Source organism: Cannabis sativa, chromosome 9, assembly GCF_029168945.1.
Source record: "Cannabis sativa cultivar Pink pepper isolate KNU-18-1 chromosome 9, ASM2916894v1, whole genome shotgun sequence".
NCBI classification, from domain to species: domain Eukaryota; kingdom Viridiplantae; phylum Streptophyta; class Magnoliopsida; order Rosales; family Cannabaceae; genus Cannabis; species Cannabis sativa.
In genome coordinates this window covers 697,737-718,136 of record NC_083609.1, presented here as the reverse complement: position 1 = coordinate 718,136, position 20,400 = coordinate 697,737, and positions in this window count along the sequence as shown.

The window sequence follows — 20,400 nt, the reverse complement described above, 5'->3', positions numbered from 1 at the left end:
ATATTGTGATCAATCATCCATGCTTTGTTAAGGTGAGCAAGAATCCCTTATGTTGTGCTCAACAACTATCAACACCTAAACAATTTTTATTTCGAAAACCAGTGGGTGTTAAGGATAGGTTTCTTCCACTAGCTAGTAGGGTCATCAAATTCTTAAAGAACCTTCCATGTCCATTCAGACAATGAAAGCCCCTACAGTGCATACTTTTGCATATTCTGATAAATCCTCCATACTTTCGTGTCCATTCCATTGTTCCATATAACCTAGTTGTTGCACCAATAGTTATGGTGATATCGTAGCAGATAAATCTAGTATTGTCGCATATTATAATCAATCACCATGCTTTGTTACGGTGAGCATGAACACCTTATGTTGGGCTCAACAACTATCAATACCTAAACGATTTTTATATCAAAAACCAGTGGGTGTTAAGGATAGGTTTCATCCACTAGCTAGTAGGGCCAGCGAATTCTTAGAGAACCTTCCATGTCCATTCAGACAATGAAAGCCCCTACAGTGCATACTTTTGCATATTCTGATCAATCCTTCATACTTCCGTGTCCATTCCATTATTCCATATAACAAGTTGTTGCGTCAATGCTTATGGTGATCTCGAAGCCGACAAATCTAGTAGTTTCGCATATTGTGATCAATCATCCATGCTTTTCCATGCTTTGTTAAGGTGAGCAAGAACACCTTATGTTGTGCTCAACAACTATCAACACCTAAACAATTTTTTTTTCCCAAAACCAGTAGATGTTAAGGATAGGTTTCTTCCACTAGCAAGTAGTGCCATCAAATTCTTAGAGAACCTTCCATGTTCATTCAAACAATGAAAGCCCCTACAGGGCATACTTTTGCATATTCTTATAAATCCTCCATACTTTCGTGTCCATTCCATTGTTCCATGTAACCTAGTTGTTTCATCAATGGTTATGGTGATCTCCTAACCGATAAATCTAGTATTGTCGCATTTTATGATCAATCATTCATGCTTTGTTATGGTGAGCATGAACACCTTATGTTGGGCTTAACAACTATCAATACCTAAACGATTTTTTATATGAAAAACCGTGGGTGATAACGATAGGTTTCTTACACTAGCTAGTAGGGCCAGGGAATTCTTAGAGAACCTTCCATGTCTATTCGGACAATGAAAGCCCCTACAGTGCATACTTTTGCATATTCTGATCAATCCTTCATACTTCTGTGTCAATTTCATTGTTCCATATAACCAAGTTGTTGCGTCAATGATTATGGTGATCTCGTAGCCGATCAATCTAGTACTCTCGCATATTGTGATCAATCATACATGCTTTGTTAAGGTGAGCATAAACACCTTATGTTGTGCTCAACAACTATCATTACCTAAACGATTTTTATCTCCAAATCCAGTCGGTGTTAAGGATACGTTTCTTCCACTAGCTAGTAGGGCCCGCGAATTCTTGGAAAACCTTCCATGTCAATTCAGACAAATGAATGCCCCTATAGTGGATACTGTTGCACATTCCGATCAATCCTCCATACTTCCGTGTCCATTCCATTGTTCCATATAACCAAGTTGTTGCGTCAATGGTTATGGTGATCTCGAAGCCGATCACTCTAGTATTTTCGCATATTGTGATAAATCATCCATGCTTCGCTAAGGTGAGCAAGAACACCTTATGCTGTGCTCAACAACTATTAACACCTAAACGTTTTTTATATCCAAATCCAGTGGGTGTGAAGGATAGGTTTCTTCCACTAGCTAGTAGGGCCAGCGAATTCTTAGAGAACCTTCCATGTCCATTCGACCAATGGAAGCCCCTAAAGTGCATACTTTGGCATATTCTGATCAATCCTCCATATTTTTGTGTCCATTAAATAGTTCCATACAACCAAGTTGTTGCATCAACGGTTATGGTGATCTCGTAGCCGATCAATCTAGTACTTTCACATATTGTGATCAATCATCCATGCTTTGTTAAGGTTAGCATGAACACCTTATGTTGTGCTCAGCAACTATCAACACCTAAACGATTTTCATATCCAAAACAAGTGGGTGTTAAGGATAGGTTTGTTCCACTAGCTAGTATGGCCAGCAAATTCTTAGAGAACATTCCATGTCCATTCAGACAATAAAAGCCGCTACAGTGCATCCTTTTGCACATTTTTATCAATCCTCCATACTTCCGTGTCCATTCCATGGTTCCACAAAACCAAATTGTTGCATCATTAGTTATGGTAATCTCGTTGCCGATTAATCTAGTACTTTCACATATTGTGATCAATCATCTATGCCTTGTTAAGGTGAGCATGAACACCTTATGTTGTGCTCAACAACTATCAACACCTAAACGATTTTAATATCCAAAACCAGTGGGACGGTTTCTTCCACTAGCTAGCAGAGTCAGCGAATTCTTAGAGAATCTTCCATGTCCATTCGGACAATGAAAACCCCTATAATGAGTACTTTTGCATATTCTGATCAATCCTCCATACTTTCGTGTCCATTCCATTGTTCCATATAACCAAGTTGTTGCATCAAGGGTTATGGTGATCATGTAGCCGATCAATCTAGTACTCTCGCATATTGTGATCAATCATCCATGCTTTGTTAAGGTGAGTATGAACACCTTATGTTGTACTCAACAACTATCAATACCTAATCGATTTTAATATCCAAAACCAGTGGGTGTTAACGATAGGTTTCTTCCACTAGCTAGTAGGGCCAGCGAATTCTTAGAGAACCTTCCATGTCCATTCGGACAATACCCTACAGTGCATTCTTTTGCATATTCTGATAAATCCTCCATACTTCCATGTCCATTCCATTGTTCCATATAACCAAGTTGTTGCGTCAATGGTTATGGTGATCTCGAAGCCGATCAATCTAGTACTTTCGCATATTGTGATCAATCATCCATGCTTTGTTAAGGTGAGCAAGAACACCTTATGTTGTGCTCAGCAACTATCAACACCTAAACGATAGGTTTCTTCCACTAGCTAGTAGGACCATCAAATTCTTAAAGAACCTTCCATGTCGATTCAGACAATGAAAGCCCCTACAGTGGATACTTTTGCATATTCTTATAAATCCTCCATACTTTCGTGTCCATCCCATTGTTCCATATAACCTAGTTGTTGCATCAATGGTTATGGTGATCTCGTAGCCGATAAATCTCATATTGTTGCATATTATGATAAATCATCCATGCTTTATTAAGGTGAGCATGAAAACCTTATGTTGGGCTCAACAACTATCAATACCTAAACGATTTTTATATCAAAAACAAGTGGGTGTTAAGGATAGGTTTCTTCCACTATCTAGTAGGGCCAGCGAATTCTTGGAGAACCTTCCATGTCAATTCAGACAAATGAATGCCCCTATAGTGGATACTGTTGCACATTCCGATCAATCCTCCATACTTCCGTGTCCATTCCATTGTTCCATATAACCAAGTTGTTGCGTTAATGGTTATGGTGATCTCGAAGCCGATCAATCTAGTATTTTCGCATATTGTGATTAATCATCCATGCTTCGTTAAGGTAAGCAAGAACACCTTATGTTGTGCTCAACAACTATCAACACCTAAACGATTTTTATATCCAAATCAAGTGGGTGTTAAGGATAGGTTTCTTCCACTAGCTAGAAGGGCCAGTGAATTCTTAGAGAACGTTCCATGTCCATTCGAACAATGGAAGCCCCTACAGTGCATACTTTTGAATATTCTGATCAATCCTCCATACTTTCGCGTCCATTCGATTGTTCCATATAACCAAGTTGTTGCGTTAATGGTTATGGTGATCTTGTAGCCGATCAATCTAGTATTTTCGCATATTGTGATAAATCATCCATGCTTCGTTAAGGTGAGCAAGAACACCTTATGTTGTGCTCAACAACTATCAACACCTAAACGTTTTTTATATCCAAAACCAGTGGGTGTTAACGATAGGTTTCTTCCACTAGCTAGTAGGGCCAGCGAATTCTTAGAGTACCTTCCATGTCCATTCGGAAAATCTCCTACAATGCATACTTTTCCATATTCTGATAAATCCTACATACTTCCATGTCCATTCCATTGTTCCATATAACCAAGTTGTTGCGTCAGTGGTTATGGTGATCTCGAAGCCGATCAATCTAGTACTTTCGCATATTGTGATCAATCATCCATGCTTTGTTAAGGTGAGCAAGAACACCTTATCTTGTGCTCAACAACTATCAACACCTAAACGATTTCTTCCACTAGCTAGTAGGGCCATAAAATTCTTAGAGAACCTTCCATGTCGATTCAGACAATGAAATCCCCTACAGTGGATACTTTTGCATATTCATATAAATCCTCCATACTTTCGTGTCCATTCTATTGTTCCATATAACCTAGTTGTTGCATCAATAATTGTGGTGATCTCGTAGCCGATAATTCTAGTATTGTCGCATATTATGATCAATCATCCATGCATTATTAAGGTGAGCATGAAAACCTTATGTTGGGCTTAACAACTATCAATACCTAAACGATTTTTATATCAAAAACAAGTGGGTGTTAAGGATATGTTTCTTCCACTAGCTAGTAGGGCCAACGAATTCTTAGAGAACCTTCCATGTCAATTCAGACAAATGAATGCCCCTATAGTGGATACTGTTGCACATTCCGATCAATGCTCCATACTTCCGTGTCCATTCCATTGTTCCATATAACCAAGTCGCTGTGTTAATGGTTATGGTGATCTCGAAGCCGATCAATCTAGTATTTTCGCATATTGTTATTAATCATCCATGCTTCGTTAAGGTGAACAAGAACACCTTATGTTGTGCTCAACAACTATCAACACCTAAACGATTTTTATATCCAAATCCAGTGGGTCTTAATGATAGGTTTCTTCCACTAGCTAGAAGGACCAGGGAATTCTTAGAGAACCTTCCATGTCCATTCGAACAATGGAAGCCCCTACAGTGCATACTTTTGAATACTCTGATCAATCCTCCATACTTCCGTGTCCATTCCATTGTTCCATATAACCAAGTTGTTGGGTTAATGGTTATGGTGATCTCGAAGCCGATTAATCTAGTATTTTCGCATATTGTGATAAATCATCCATGCTTCGTTAAGGTGAGCAAGAACACCTTATGTTGTGCTCAACAACTATCAACACCTAAACGTTTTTTATATCCAAAACCAGTAGATATTAAGGATAGATTTCTTCCACTAGCTAGAAGGGCCAGCGAATTCTTAGAGAACATTCCATGTCTATTCGAACAATGGAAGCCCCCACAGTGCATACTTTTGAATATTCTGATCAATACTCCATACTTTCGTGTCCATTCCATTGTTCCATATAACCAAGTTGTTGCGTTAATGGTTATGGTGATCTTGAAGCCAATCAATCTAGTATTTTCGCATATTGTGATAAATCATCCATGCTTCGTTAAGGTGAGCAGGAACACCTTATGTTGTGCTCAACAACTATCAACACCTAAACGTTTTTTATATCCAAAACCAGTCGATGTTATGGATAGGTTTCTTCCACTAGCTAGTAGGGCCAGCGAATTCTTAAAGAGCTTTCCATGTCCATTCGGACAATGAAATCCCCTACAGTGCATACTTTTTCATATTTTGGTCAATCCTCCATACTTCCGTTTCCATTCCATTGTTCCATATAACCAAGTGGTTGAAGTGATGGTTATGGGGATCATGTAGCCGATTAATCTAGTACTCTCGCATATTGTGATCAATCATCCATGCTTTGTTAAGGTGAGTATGACCACCTTATGTTGTGCTCAACAACAATCAATACATAATCGATTTTAATATCCAAAACCAGTGGGTGTAAACGATAGGTTTCTTCCACTAGCTAGTAGGGCCAGCGAATTCTTACAGAACTTTCCATGTCCATTTGGACAATGAAAGCCCCTACAGTGCATACTTTTGCATATTCTGACAAATCCTCCATACTTTCGTGTCCATTCCATTGTTCCATATAACCAAGTTGTTGCGTCAATGATTATGGATATCTCGAAGCCGATCAATCTAGTACTTTCGCATATTGTGATCAATCATCCATGCTTTGTTAAGGTGAGCAAGAACACCTTATGTTGTGCTCAACAACTATCAACACCTAAACGATAGGTTTCTTCCACTAGCTAGTAGGGCCATCACATTCTTAGAGAACCTTCCATGTCGATTCAGACAATGAAAGCCCCTACAGTGGATACTTTTGCATATTCTTATAAATCCTCCATACTTTCGTGTCCATTCCATTGTTCCATATAACCTAGTTGTTGCATCAATGGTTGTGTTGATCTCGTAGCCGATAAATCTAGTATTGTCGCATATTATGATCAATCATCCATGCTTTATTAAGGTGAGCATGAAAACCTTATGTTGGGCTCAACAACTATCAATACCTAAACGATTTTTATATCAAAAACAAGTGGGTGTTAAGGATAGGTTTCTTCCACTAGCTAGTAGGGCCACCGAATTCTTGGGGAACCTTCCATGTCAATTCAGACAAATGAATGCCCCTATAGTGGATACTATTGCACATTCTGATAAATCCTCCATACTTCCGTGTCCATTTCATTGTTCCATATAACCAAGTTATTGTGTTAATGGTTATGGTGATCTTGAAGCCAATCAATCTAGTATTTTCGCATATTGTGATTAATCATCCATGCTTCGTTAAGGTGAGCAAGAACACCTTATGTTGTGCTCAACAACTATCAACACCTAAACGATTTTTATATCCAAATCCAATGGGTGTTAAGGATAGGTTTCTTCCACTAACTAGAAGGGCCAGCGAATTCTTAGAGAACCTTCCTGTCCATTCGAACAATGGAAGCCCCTACAGTGCATACTTTTCAATATTCTGATCAATTCTCCATACTTTCGTGTCCATTCCATTGTTCCATATAACCAAGTTGTTGCGTCAATGGTTATGGTGATCTCGAAGCCGACAAATCTAGTAGTTTCGCATACAAGAACACCTTATGTTAAGCTCAACAACTATCAACACCTAAACGTTTTTTATATCCAAATCCAGTGGGTGTTAAGGATATGTTTCTTCCACTAGCTAGAAGGGCCAGCGAATTCTTAGAGAACCTTCCATGTCCATTCGACCAATGGAAGCCCCTACAGTGCATACTTTTGCATATTGTGATCAATCCTCCATACTTTTGTGTCCATTAAATTGTTCTATACAACCAAGTTGTTGCATCAATGGTTATGGTGATCTCGTAGCCGATCAATCTAGTACTTTCGCATATTGTGATCAATCATCCATGCTTTGTTAAGGTGAGCATGAACACCTTATGTTGTGCTCAGCAACTATCAACACCTAAACGATTTTCATATCCAAAACAAGTGGGTGTTAAGGATAGGTTTCTTCCACTAGCTAGTAAGGCCAGCAAATTCTTAGAGAACATTCCATGTCCATTCAGACAATAAAAGCCGCTACAGTGCATCCTTTTGCACATTTTTATCAATCCTCCAAACTTCCATGTCCATTCCATGGTTCCACAAAACCAAGTTGTTGCATCATTAGTTATGGTAATCTCGTAGTTGATTAATCTAATACTTTCACATATTGTGATCAATCATCTATGCTTTGTTAAGGTGAGCATGAACACCTTATGTTGTGCTCAACAACTATCAACACCTAAACGATTTTAATATCCAAAACCAGTGAGACGGTTTCTTCCACTAGCTAGCAGAGTCAGCGAATTCTTAGAGAATCTTCCATGTCCATTCGGACAATGAAAAGCCCTATAATGAGTACTTTTGCATATTCTGATCAATCCTCCATACTTTCGTGTCCATTCCATTGTTCCATATAACCAAGTTGTTGCATCAAGGGTTATGGTGATCATGTAGCCGATCAATCTAGTACTCTCGCATATTGTGATCAATCATCCATGCTTTGTTAAGGTGAGTATGAACACCTTATGTTGTGCTCAACAAGTATCAATACCTAATCGATTTTAATATCCAAAACCAGTGGGTGTTAACGATAGGTTTCTTCCACTAGCTAGTAGGGCCAGCGAATTCTTAGAGAACCTTCCATGTCCATTCGGACAATACCCTACAGTGCATTCTTTTGCATATTCTGATAAATCCTCCATACTTCCATGTCCATTCCATTGTTCCATATAACCAAGTTGTTGCGTCAATGGTTATGGTGATCTCGAAGCCGATCAATCTAGTACTTTCGCATATTGTGATCAATCATCCATGCTTTGTTAAGGTGAGCAAGAACACCTTATGTTGTGCTCAGCAACTATCAACACCTAAACGATAGGTTTCTTCCACTAGCTAGTAGGACCATCAAATTCTTAAAGAACCTTCCATGTCGATTCAGACAATGAAAGCCCCTACAGTGGATACTTTTGCATATTCTTATAAATCCTCCATACTTTCGTGTCCATCCCATTGTTCCATATAACCTAGTTGTTGCATCAATGGTTATGGTGATCTCGTAGCCGATAAATCTCATATTGTTGCATATTATGATAAATCATCCATACTTTATTAAGGTGAGCATGAAAACCTTATGTTGGGCTCAACAACTATCAATACCTAAACGATTTTTATATCAAAAACAAGTGGGTGTTAAGGATAGGTTTCTTCCACTATCTAGTAGGGCCAGCGAATTCTTGGAGAACCTTCCATGTCAATTCAGACAAATGAATGCCCCTATAGTGGATACTGTTGCACATTCCGATCAATCCTCCATACTTCCGTGTCCATTCCATTGTTCCATATAACCAAGTTGTTGCGTTAATGGTTATGGTGATCTCGAAGCCGATCAATCTAGTATTTTCGCATATTGTGATTAATCATCCATGCTTCGTTAAGGTAAGCAAGAACACCTTATGTTGTGCTCAACAACTATCAACACCTAAACGATTTTTATATCCAAATCAAGTGGGTGTTAAGGATAGGTTTCTTCCACTAGCTAGAAGGGCCAGTGAATTCTTAGAGAACGTTCCATGTCCATTCGAACAATGGAAGCCCCTACAGTGCATACTTTTGAATATTCTGATCAATCCTCCATACTTTCGCGTCCATTCCATTGTTCCATATAACCAAGTTGTTGCGTTAATGGTTATGGTGATCTTGTAGCTGATCAATCTAGTATTTTCGCATATTGTGATAAATCATCCATGCTTCGTTAAGGTGAGCAAGAACACCTTATGTTGTGCTCAACAACTATCAACACCTAAACGTTTTTTATATCCAAAACCAATGGATGTTAAGGATAGGTTTCTTCCACTAGCTAGAAGGGCCAGCGAAATCTTAGAGAACCTTCCATGTCCATTCGACCAATGGAAGCACCTACAGTGCATACTTTTGCATATTCTGATCAATCCGCCATACTTTTGTGTCCATTAAATTGTTCCATATAACCAAGTTGTTGCATCAACGGTTATGGTGATCTCGTAGCCGATCAATCTAGTACTTTCGCATATTGTGATCAATCATCCATGCTTTGTTAAGGTGAGCATAACACCTTATGTTGTGCTCAGTAACTATCAACACCTAAACGATTTTCATATCCAAAACAAGTGGGTGTTAAGGATAGGCTTCTTCCACTAGCTAGTAGGGCCAGCGAATTCTTAGAGAACCATGTCCATTCAGACAATAAAAGCCGCTACAGCGCATCCTTTTGCACATTTTTATCAATCCTCCATACTTCCGTGTCCATTCCATGGTTCCACAAAACCAAGTTGGATTTAGCTTTGCATCACCCTCTTTGCCAACTTGGATTTACCTTTCAACCATGCACTTCTTTCTTCAGCAAAAGCTAAATTTTGCCATTCCTTTTTTTGTCTTTCTTCTTTCCTCCATTAAAGCTTGATTCCCGCCAACACTACCAATTTGTCCAATTCAACCAGCCTTCTCTCTAAAGCCTTTTTTATCATCTGATTGTTATCGAAAGTCGACTTACTCCACAACTTGATGATTTCTTTAACCATCTTCAATTTACACGAGCTTGGTCCTCGACCATCACAACGCCACTGCATTTTTCTACCAAACCTCAAAAAAATTGGAGTTGTGATCCAACCACTGGTTATTAAATCGAAAAGGCGCGGGGCCCCATTTAGGTAGATTGGAATCCAGGATTATTGGGCTGTGATCAGAGACTAATCTCGCCATCATTTCTTGTCTGACAAAAGGAAACATGATCTTCCATTTTTTATTGAATAAGAATCGATCCAATCTGCTCCAAATGGGTACCGGTCTGAAGTTTTACCAAGTGAACCTTTCGTTGTTAATTTTTGGATCCATAAGCCTCAACTCTTTAACAAACTCATCAAACATTCTCACCCTTTTAGTACTAGAGGTATTATTCATTTTTTCTTCAACTCTTCAGACCACATTAAACCCCCCCCCCCCCCTAAACAATTCGCCACATATTGAACTCAATCCCGCCAATTCATCCCAAAAATTAGCTCTAATCTTATATGAACAAGGCCCATAGACCCTTCAAATCCACCAAGGGTCTTTTCCATCAACTTGTATCAAAGTTGAAATCGAAAAATCACCTACCATCGAGTCGAAAATCGTGATGCTTTTATTGTCCCACACTATCAACGTACCACCCGAGCTCCCTATAGCTGGGATAAGAATCCAAGCTTTGAAACGAGACCTCCAAATAATCCTAATAAAGCTTCTGTCCACTACTTCTCTTTTTACTTGTAAAATAATTAATTCGGCTCTTCGTTTCTCTCTATCCCCACTGCCCCTAATATCCATGTAAGAATCTTCATTGTAATCTTTTTTTGGAACCATGGACTTCTTCTGACTTTTATCGTAGTTTATGTTAAAATTCAAATTTTTAATTCCCTAATTTTCTTTCACTGCCTTCTCATTACCCTCCTCCACTACCTCTGCTTCCTCATTGGATGCTATTGTCATTTCCATGTTCGTCAAAGTTGCCACTATTATGCCAAGAGGACTTGCTCAATTTACATTCCCCTTTATCAACTCCATCATTTATGCTATCTATCTTTATAGGCAATTTATGTTGCTTTTCTGCCTCACTAACACATTCTTTTCCTCTTTCTTCATGCCACAATTCATCCCGTCGATTCACCATGATGTTATCCTAATGCCATAAAACTTTTATTTCACATATAATATCTTCCATTTCTTCAATGACTTCTTTCTCTTTGACCCCTCCCAACTCTTCTATATCATCACTGTTTGAGCTACTTACCGACATTTCTTCCCCGTGATAACTTTAATTGCAATCCTTTTTTTTTTTCCTTCTGTAGTTTCAATGATTTTTTCACCAAGTTTGCCCAAGTTTGTCAATCCTCCTTCCTTTTGCAACCTGATTTTCGCATTGTAATTTCTAATCCACTAATCCAAACAAACAATTAACAAAACTCTTCCATCCCTTTGAGTCTCTTTCTTCAGGTATAATAATCGTTGTCATTTTGTTTATTTTACGAACTACGAACACTCCCTTTCTTCCAAAGCTGCTCCATGTTCTCCTGAAATTCTTCCATTGTTCCATATAACCAAGTTGTTGCATCAATGGTTATGGTGATCTCGTAGCGGATCAATGTAGTACTTTCGCATATTGTGATCAATCATCCATGGTTTGTTAAGGTTGACCATGAACACCTTACGTTGCGCTAAACAACTATCAACACCTAAACGATTTTTATATCCGAAACCAGTGGGTGTTAAGGATAGGTTTCTTCCACTAACTACTAGGGCCAGCGAATTCATAGAGAACCTTCCATGCGCATTCGGATAATAAAAGCCCCTACGGTGCATACCTTTGCATATTCTGATCAATCCTCAAAACTTCCGTGTCCATTTCATTGTTCCATATAACCAAGTTATTGCATTAATGGTTATGGTGATCTCATAGCCGATCAATCAAGTACTTTCGCATATTGTGATCAATCATCCATGCTTTGTTAAGGTGAGCATGAACACCTTATGTTGCGCTTAACGACTATCAACACCTAAACGATTTTTATAGCTAGTAGGGCAATCGAATTCTTAGAGAACCTTCCATGTCCATTCGGACAATAAAAGACCCGACAGTGCCTACTTTTGCATATTCTGATCAATCCTCCTTACTTTCGTGTCCATTCCATTGTTCCATATAACCAAGTTGTTGCATCAATGGTTATGCTGATCTCGTAGCCGATCAATCTAGTACTTTCGCATATTGTGATCAATCCATGCTTTGTTATGGTGAGCATGAACACCTTATGTTGCGCTCAACAACTATAAACACCTAAATAATTTTATATCCAAAACCAGTGGATGTTAAGGTTAGGTTTCTTCCACTAGCTAGTAGGGCCAGCAAATTCTTAGAGAACCTTCCATGTCCATTCGAACAATGGAAGCCCTTACAGTAAGTACTTTCGCATTTTGTGATCAATCCTCCATAGTTTTGTGTCCATTAAATTGTTCCATATAACCAAGTTGTTGCATCAATAGTTATGCTGATCTCGTAGCGGATCAATCTAGTACTTTCGCATATTGTGATCAATCATCCATACTTTGTTAAGGTGAGCATGAACACCTTATGTTGCGCTCGACAACTATCAACACCTAAATAATTTTACATCCAAAACCAGTGGATGTTAAGGTTAGGTTTCTTCCACTAGCTAGTAGGGCCAGCAAATTCTTAGAGAACCTTCCATGTCCATTCGAACAATGGAAGCCCTTACAGTAAGTACTTTCGCATTTTGTGATCAATCCTCCATACTTTTGTGTCCATTAAATTGTTCCCTATAACCAAATTGTTGCATCAATGGTTATGGTGATCTCGTAGCCGATCAATCTAATACTTTCTCATATTGTGATCAATCATCCATGCTTTGTTAAGGTGTGCAAGAACACCTTATGTTGTGCTCAACAACTATCAACACCTAAACAATTTTTATATCCAAAACTAGTGGATGTTAAAGATAGGTTTCTTCCACTAGCTAGTAGGGCCAGCGAATTCTTAGAGAACCTTCCATGTCCATTCGAACAATGGAAGCCCTACAGTAAATACTTTTGCATATTCTGATCAATCCTCCATAATTTTGTGTTCATTAAATTGTTCCATATAACTAAATTGTCGCATCAATGGTTATGATGATCTCATAGCCGATCAATCTAGTACTTCCGCATATTGTGATCAATCAACCATGCTTCGTTAAGGTGTGCATGAACACCTTATGTTGCGCTCAAAAACTATCAACACCTAAATGATTTTATATCCAAAACCAGTGGGTGTTAAGGATAGGTTTCTTCAACTAGCTAGCTTGAAAGACTGCAATACTAAAACCATCAAGACCTAGAGCCTTACTGCCTTCACAACTAAAGACCGTACTTTAAACTTCATCTTCTTCAAACGGCCTTTCTAGTTGTCCCGCCAAGAAATCCAAAATTTTTTACCACTCATTTCCTTCAATACTTCTCCCTCTTGTCTTCTCAGAAGTGTATAATCTCTTAAAAAAAATCCCTTCAACCACATCTTCTTCTTTATCGATAAACGATCCATTCCCCCTTTCAATTCATGATATTGTTATTCTTGCCTTTCTCGCATTCAACATGTCATGAAAAAATCTCGAGTTAGTATCAACCTCTTTGGCCCACTTGCTATTAGCTTTCAACCATGCACTTCTTTCTTCAGCAAAAGCTAAATTTATACAATTCGATCAGCCGTCTTTCCAAAGCACTTTTTATCATCTGATTGTCACCGAAAGTCAACTTGCTCCACGACTTGATGTTTTCTTGGCTTTCTCAAATTCAACATGTTATGAAAAAATCTGGAGTTAGCATCACCCTCTTTGGCCCACTTGCATCTAGCTTTCAACCATGCACTTCTTTCTTCAGCAAAAGCAAAATTTTGCCATTCCTTTTTTGTCTTTCTTCTTTCCTCCATTCTTGATGTTTTCTTGGCTTTCTCAAATTCAACATGTTATGAAAAAATCTCGAGTTAGCATCACCCACTTTGGCCCACTTGCATTTAGCTTTCAACCATGCAAATCATTCTTCAGCAAAAGCTAAATTTTGCCATTCCCTTTTTGTCTTTCTTCTTTCCTCCATTAATGCTTAAATCCCGCCAACACTTCCTTCCAATTTATCCAATTCGACCAGCCTCTTTTCCAAAGAATTTTTTATCCTTTGATTGTTACCGAAAGTCGACTTACTCCAATAGTTGATGTTTTCTTACCTTTCTCGAATTCAACATGTTATGAAAAAATCTCGAGTTACCATCACCCTCTTAGGCCAACTTCCATTTAGCTTTTAACCATATACTTCTTTCTTCAGCAAAAGCTAAATTTTGCCATTCCTTTTTTGTCTTTCTTCTTTCTTCCATTAAAGCTTGATGTTTTCTTGGCTTTCTCAAATTAAACATGTTATGAAAAAATCTCGAGTTAGCATCACCCTCTTTGGCCCACTTGCATTTAGCTTTCAACCATGCACTTCTTTCTTGAGCAAAAGCTAAATTTTTCCATTCATTTTTTGTCTTTCTTCTTTCCTCCTTTAAAGCTTGATTCCCGCCAACACTTCCTTCCAATTTATCAAATTCGACCAGCCTCTTTTCCAAAGCATTTTTTATCATCTGATTGTTACCGAAAGTCGACTTACTCCAATACTTGATGTTTGCTTGCCTTTCTCGAATTCAACATGTTATGAAAAAATCTCGAGTTACCATCACCCTCTTTGGCCAACTTGCATTTAGCTTTCAACCATGCACTTCTTTCTTCAGCAAAAGCTAAATTTTGCCATTCTTTTTTTTGTCTTTCTTCTTTCCTACATTAAAGCTTGATTCCCGCCAACACTACCAATTTGTCCAATTTGACCAGCCTTCTCTCCAAAGCATTTTTTATAATCTGATTGTTACCGAAAGTCGACTTACTCCACGACTTGATGTTTTCTTGCCTTTCTCAAATTCAACATGTTATGAAAAAATTTCGAGTTAGCACCACCCTCTTTGGCCCACTTGCATTTAGCTTTCAACCATGCACTTCTTTCTTCAGCAAAAGCTAAATTTTGTCGTTCCTTTTTTTTTTGTCTTCCTTCTTTCCTCCATTAAAGCTTAATTCCCGCCAACACTACCAATTTGTCCAATTCGACCAGCCTTCTCTGCAAAGCATTTTTTATCATCTGATTGTTACCGAAAGTCGACTTACTCCACAACTTGATGATTTCTTCAACCATCTTAAATTTACACATGAGCTTGGTCCCCGACCATCCCAACGCCACTGCATTTCTCCACCAAACCTCAAAAAAATTGGAGGAGATGTGATCCAACCACTAGTTATCAATCCGAAAAGGCGTGGGGCCCCATTTAGGTAAATTGGGGTCCAGGATTATTGGGCTGTGATCAGAGATTAATCTCACCATCATTTCTTGTCTGGCAAAAGGAAACATGATCTTCCAATTAATACTGAATAAGAATGGATCCAATCAGCTCCAAATGGGTACCGATCTGAAGTTCGACCAAGTAAACCTTTCGTTGATTACTTTTGGATCCATAAGCCTCAACTCTTGAACAAACTTATCCAACATTCACATACTTTTAGTACTAGAGGTACTATTCATTTTTTCTTCAAATCTTCTGACCACATTAAAATCCCCCCGCCTAAACACCATGATTCGCCACATTAATTACTTGTAAAATAATTAAATCCGGCTCTTCGTTTCTCTCTATCCTCACTGCCCCTAATATCCATGTAACAATCTTCATTGTAATCTTTTTTTGGAACCCTGGACTCCTCCACTACGTCTGCTTCCTCATTAAATACTATTGTCATTCCCATGTTTGTCAAAGTTGCCACTATTATGCCAAGAGAACTTGCTCAATTTAGATTCCCCTATATCAACTCCATCATTTCTTCTATCAATCTTTATAGGTAGTTTATGTTACTGTTCTTCCTCACTAACACATTCTTTTCCTCTTTCTTCATGCCACAATTCATCCACTCGATTCACCATGATGTTATCCTCATGCCACAAAACTTTTATTTTACATAGAATATCTTCTTTCTCTTCGACCCATCCCAACTCTTCCATATCATCACTAGCTCAGCTACTTACTGACATTTCTTCCCCCTGATAACTTTAATTGCAATCTTTTTTTTTTCTTTTGTGGTTTCAATGATTTTTTCACCAAGTTTGCCCAAGTTTGTGAATCCTCCTTCCTTTTTCAACCAGATTTTTGCTTTGTAATTTTTAATCCACTAATCCTCCCTTCGAGTCTCTTTCCTCAGGTATAATAATCGTTGTCATTTTGTTTATTTTACGAACTACGAACTCTGCCTTTCTTTACTAGCTACTCCATGTTCTGCTGAAATTCTTCAATTGTTCCATATAACCAAGTTGTTGCATCAATAATTATGGTGATCTCGTAGACAATCAATCTAGTACTTTCACATATTGTCATCCATGCTTTGTTAAGGTGAGCATGAACACCTTATGTTGGGCTCAACAACTATCAATACCTAAACGATTTTTATATCCAAAACCAATGGGTGTTAAGAATAGGTTTCTTCCACTAGCTAGTAGGGCCAGCGAATTCTTAGAGAACCTTCCATGTCCATTCGGACAATGAAAGCCCCTACAGTGCATACTTTTGCATATTCTGATCAATCCTCCATACTTCCGTGTCCATTCCATTGTTCCATATAACCAAGTTGTTGCGTCAATGGTTACGGTGATCTCGTAGCCGATCAATCTAGTACTTTCGCATATTGTGATCAATCATCCATGCTTTGTTAAGGTGAGCATGAACACCTTATGTTCTGTTCAATAACTATCAACACCTAAACAATTTTTATATCCAAAATAAGTGGATGTTATGGATAGGTTTCTCCACTAGCTAGTAGGTGATTGATCGCATATTGTGATCAATCATCCATGCTTTGTTAAGGTGAGCATGAACACCTTATGTTGTGCTCAACAACTATCAACACCTAAACGATTTTTATATCCAAAACCAACGGGTGTTAAGGATAGGTTTCTTCCACTAGCTAGTAGGGCCAGCAAATTCTTAGAGAACCTTCCATGTCCATTCGGACAATGAAGGCCCTACAATGCATACTTTTACATATTCTGATCAATCCTCCATACTTCTGTGTCCATTCTATTGTTCCATATAACCAAATTGTTGCGTCAATGGTTATGGTGATCTCGTAACCGATCAATCTAGTAGTTTAGCATATTGTGATCAATCATCCATGCTTTGTTAAGGTGAGCATGAACACCTTATGTTGTGCTCAACACTATCAACACCTAAACGATTTTTTTATCCAAAACCACTGGGTGTTAATGATAGGTTTCTTCCACTAGCTAGTAGGGCCAGCGAATTCTTAGAGAACCTTCCATGTCCATTCGGACAATGAAAGCCCCTACAGTGCATACTTTTGCATATTTTGTTCAATCCTCCATACTTCCGTGTCCATTCTATTGTTCAATATAACCAAGTTGTTGTATCAATGGTTATGTTGATCTCGTAGCTGATCAATCTAGTACTTTAACATATTGTGATCAATCATCTATGCTTTGTTAAGGTGAGCATGAACACCTTATGTTGTGCTCACCAACTATCAACACTTAAATGAATTTTATATCTAAAACCAGTGGGTATTAAGGATAGGTTTCTTCCACTAGCTAGTAGGGTCAGCAAATTCTTAGAGAACCTTCCATGCCCATTCGGACAATGGAAGCCCCTACAGTGCATACTTTTTCATATTCTAATCAATCGTCCATATTTCCGTGTCAATTCCATTGTTCCATATAACCAAGTTGTTGCATCAATTGTTATGGTGAATCGTTCCATCTTCCTCAAAAGATTTGAAGACATCCATCAAATCCTCTTTAATAACTTCACGGCTAGCTTGAAAGACTGCAATACTAAAACCATCAAGACCTAGAGCCTTACTGCCTTCACAACTAAAGACCGTACTTTAAACTTCATCTTCTTCAAACGGCCTTTCTAGTTGTCCCGCCAAGAAATCACAAATTTTTTACCACTCATTTCCTTCAATACTTCTCCCTCTTGTCTTCTCAGAAGTGTAGAATCTCTTAAAAAAAATCCCTTCAACCACATCTTCTTCTTTATCGATAAACGATCCATTCCCCCTTTCAATTCATGATATTGTTATTCTTGCCTTTCTCGCATTCAACATGTCATGAAAAAAATCTCGAGTTAGTATCAACCTCTTTGGCCCACTTGCTATTAGCTTTCAACCATGCACTTCTTTCTTCACAAAAAGCTAAATTTTGCCATTCCTTTTTTGTCTTTGTTCTTTCTTCCATTAAAGCTTGATTCCCGCCAACACTTCCTTCCAATTTATCCAATTCGACCAACCCTCTTTCCAAAGCAGTTTTAATCATATGATTGTTACCGAAAGTCGACTTACTCCACGACTTGATGTTTTCTTGTCTTTCTCGAATTCAACATGCTATGAAAAAATCTCAAGTTACCATCACCCTCTTAGGCCAACTTGCATTTAGCTTTCAACCATACACTTCTTTCTTCAGCAAAAGCTAAATTTTGCCATTCCTTTTGTCTTTCTTCTTTCCTCCATTAAAGCTTGATGTTTTCTTGACTTTCTCAAATTCAACATGTTATGAAAAAATCTCGAGTTAGCATCACCCTCTTTGGCCCACTTGCATTTAGCTTTCAACCATGCACTTCTTTCTTTAGCAAAAGCTAAATTTTTCCATTCATTTTTTGTCTTTCTTCTTTCCTCCTTTAAAGCTTGATTCCCGCCAACACTTCCTTCCAATTTATCCAATTTGACCAACCTTCTTTCCAAAGCATTTTTTATCATCTGATTGTTACCGAAAATCGGCTTACTCCAATACTTGAAGTTTTCTTGCCTTTCTCGAATTCAACATGTTATGAAAAAATCTCGAGTTACCATCACCCTCTTCGGCCTACTTGCATTTAGCTTATAACCATGCACTTCTTTCTTCAGCAAAAGCTAAATTTTGCCATTCCTTTTTTTGTCTTTCTTCTTTCCTCCATTAAACCTTGATTCCCGCCAACACCACGAATTTGTCCAATTCGACCAGCCTTCTCTCCAAAGCATTTTTTATAATCTGATTGTTTTCCGAAAGTTGACTTACTCCACGACTTGATGTTTTCTTCCCTTTCTCGAATTCAACATGTTATGAAAAAATCTCGAGTTAGCATCACCCACTTTGGCCCACTTGCATTTAGCTTTCAACCATGCACTTCTTTCTTCAGCAAAAGCCAAATTTTTCCGTTCCTTTTTTTGTCTTCCTTCTTTCCTCCATTACAGCTTGATTCCCGCCAACACTACCAATTTGTCCAATTCGACCAGCCTTCTCTCCAAAGCATTTTTTATCATCTGATTGTTACCGAAAGTCCACTTACTCCACAACTTGATAATTTCTTTAACCATCTTCAATTTACACATGAGCTTGGTCCCCGACCATCCCAACGCCACTGGATTTTTCCACCAAACCTCAAAAATTGGAGGAGTTGTGATCCAACCACTAGTTATCAAACCGAAAAGGCGTGGGGCCCCATTTAGGTAAATTAGAGTCCAGGATTATAGGGCTGTGATCAGAGATTAATCTCACCATCATTTCTTGTCTGACAAAAGGAAACGTGATCTTCCAATTATTACTGAATAAGAATCGATCCAATCTACTCCAAATGGGTACCGATCTGAAGTTCGACCAAGTGAACCTTTCGTTGATTATTTTTGGATCCATAAGCCTCAACTCTTGAACTAACTTATCAAACATTCTAATACTTTTAGTACTACAGGTACTATTCATTTTTTCTTCAACTCTTCTGACCACATTAAAATCCCCCCCTAAACACCATGATTCACCACATTAATTACTTGTAAAATAATTAAATCCGACTCTTCGTTTCTCTCTATCCCCACTGCCCCTAATATCAATCTAGTACTTTCGCATATTGTGATCAATCATCCATGCTTTGTTAAGGTGAGCATGAACACCTTATGTTGTGCTCAACAACTATCAACACCTAAACAATTTTTATATCCAAAATAAGTGGATGTTATGGATAGGTTTCTCCACTAGCTAGTAGGTGATTGATCGCATATTGTGATCAATCATCCATGCTTTGTTAAGGTGAGCATGAACACCTTATGTTGTGCTCAAAAACTATCAACACCTAAACAATTTTTATATCCAAAACCAACGGGTGTTAAGGATAGGTTTCTTCCACTAGCTAGTAGGGCCAGCGAATTCTTAGAGAACCTTCCATGTCCATTCGGACAATGAAGGCCCTACAATGCATACTTTTGCATATTCTGATCAATCCTCCATACTGCTGTGTCCATTCCATTGTTCCATATAACCAAGTTGTTGCGTCAATGGTTATGTTGATCTCGTAGCCGATCAATCTAGTAGTTTAGCATATTGTGATCAATCATCCATGCTT